This window comes from Callorhinus ursinus, unplaced genomic scaffold, assembly GCF_003265705.2.
Source record: "Callorhinus ursinus isolate GAN/ISIS: 27379988/994484 unplaced genomic scaffold, GSC_fseal_2.0 scaffold8, whole genome shotgun sequence".
Lineage (NCBI taxonomy): Eukaryota > Metazoa > Chordata > Mammalia > Carnivora > Otariidae > Callorhinus > Callorhinus ursinus.
The window spans coordinates 53,005,590-53,007,943 of NW_027397070.1; the positions used below are offsets into that span (position 1 = coordinate 53,005,590).

Sequence of the window (2,354 nt, forward strand, 5' to 3'; positions counted from 1 at the left end):
GGCCCTCTCCAGGGGTTCCATGAATCTGCAAAGTGTGTCAAAGAATTCAGGGGGTGATTAATTTGAATGGGAAAAAGACATCTTTATTTTCACAAACTTTTAGGTGACATTTATCATTTTCTTCTGAGTGTAAGCCACAAACCTTAGTAATTTTAGCAGTATCTGCGACTTGGTCATCATGAGAAACCACAAATATTTATTATCACAATTGTTGTATATGCTTCAAAGTTATTCTTGAAATTGTAGTAGTTACTCCAGCAAGATCTTAGTGTTTAGTGCATGACATAGAAGACATATGTATTATATCACAGATTTGTTTCTTTTAAAAAATGTTGTTAACTAATTTGCTTTCCTTTCTAATAATCAGTTGCATTTTCTGTGCTTAAAAATATTATTCTGTCACCAGAAGGACAAAGGGATCTGTGGCACAAAATGCTCTAGGCATTACGGGCTGCAGTTTTTTTTTTTTTTTTTTTATCTTACTTGGGTGCTTTAAACAGGTCTCAACACAGTAATTCAAGGGCTACAGTACTGTGGGCCATGTGCTATAGTCACTTCCAGATGATTAGCCCCAGGAGACATGGGATAAAAACCTTTCATATCCCTCCTCACCCTCAGGACCGCCCCACCTCCAAACTAGTCCCAGCCTCTAGTTGCCTACAGTTTATCCCTTCTCATATTTTAAAGTTACTGCAGAACCATTTATCTTTTTTTTTTTTGAGGTTAACAATGTTTAACAGTGGCTTTATTAGGTGAATGCTTGAAAGCATTCAACATTAAATTCAATTTACTTCACATTAATGTTTGCAAATACATTATTAGCAATTCTTAAATATTTCAAATCAACTCAAGTATAGAAGGCTTGCTTATAAGTCTTCTGAGGTGACAAGAAGACCAAAAGGAGCCTAGAACTTGAGTCCAGGTCTCTAACCAACAATCACCATGTCGTCACCAGTGAACTCATATGAGGGAACTTCAAGGTTGAGAGGTGCAGGCCCCTTCCTGATCCTGCCAGAAGCATCACAGTGTGACCCATGGCAAGGGCAGTAATAACCACCAAAATCTCCTGCATTTGCAATGGGTACACAACCAAGAGGAGTGCAAACACCTATCAGGATAACCCATTCAGGTTTCTTTACTCGATCTAAATCATGCTGTGGGTCCCTCAACTGGGACATTTCAACTGCAGCCTCCTGCTCAATTTCCTTCTTGGTTCTATGGCGCACAAACAGTGGTTTTCCTCTCCATTTGAAAGCCATGTTCTTGCCTTCTGGAATATCGGATAGCTTGATTTCGATTTTCGACATGGCCAACACATCAGCAGAAGCACTCATGATGGAAACAAACTGGGAGACGACATTCTTGGCAGCATATGCAACACCTATACTAGTCGTTGCAGTTATCAAATAGGAGAAACCTTTTCTAGCCTCACTGCTCTCTTTTGAAGACTTCGTACCAACTAACACCTCGGTGCGTCGATAGTCAGAGAAGTCAGGCACTCTGATGTCTGTGTGGGAATAACGAATGGAAGCTGGGACATTGAGGCCCACGGAGGTGGCCAAAGGCCGGCTCGTGGCCTGGCCACTCAGCGACTCCCGGCACAAGAAGGGCCGCTTCACGTCCAACACTGGAGGCTCCGGGGTGGTGGGCACCGAGGCCTGCACCAGGGGCCGCAGCGCGCCCGCCACCCCGCGGGACGTGGCCGACAGGACGGGCGCGAACGGGCCCGAACGGGAGGCCACCGACAACATGGCGACAGCTTCTCCAAACGCCGAGCCGGTCACCGAACCATTTATCTTTTAGGCAGTATAAAAATCTGGTTTCAAGTCTTGGCTCTTTCACTTACTAGTATTGTCTCCTTAGCTAATTTACACAACTACACTGTGCCTCAGTTTCCTCATTTGCATGATTATCTTCTCTTATAGGTTGATGGCAAATGTAAATGACTTACCATATGTAAAACCCTTAGGATATCTGGCAAATAGAAAGTGTTGTGCAAATACTTGCTATTACTCTTAGATGGCTATGTTCATGAGTCCTATAACTGCATGATAGTTAACTATAATTTTAAAAAGTTAAAGCATTGTTTAAAAAGGAAGCCTTCTATTATGTGCCACTGAGATCATTTTGGCCTCACCCCTCTCTTATTCCAGCCACTGCTAAGGCAAACAGCAATCTGTGGGCTCTCACTGACACATGCAGAGCCAACCTGTCAGCACTCCATGCAGCTCATGCTGCAAACCTCTTGTCTCCTGCTGATGCAGAGGTTTGGAGACCCTGTACATCTACATGTATAGCTCAGTACCCAAGCTAGAAGCAGGGAGGAGTTAATGTCCTTAGAGAGAGGGGTCAGT

At 43.5% G+C, this 2,354-nt stretch overlaps 1 pseudogene; it reads right to left on the bottom strand.

Annotated features, from left to right (window-relative positions):
• Window positions 1-713: 713 nt before the first annotated feature.
• LOC112822123 (cytochrome b-c1 complex subunit Rieske, mitochondrial pseudogene) lies at window positions 714-1,778 on the bottom strand (annotated as a pseudogene).
• Window positions 1,779-2,354: the final 576 nt, after the last annotated feature.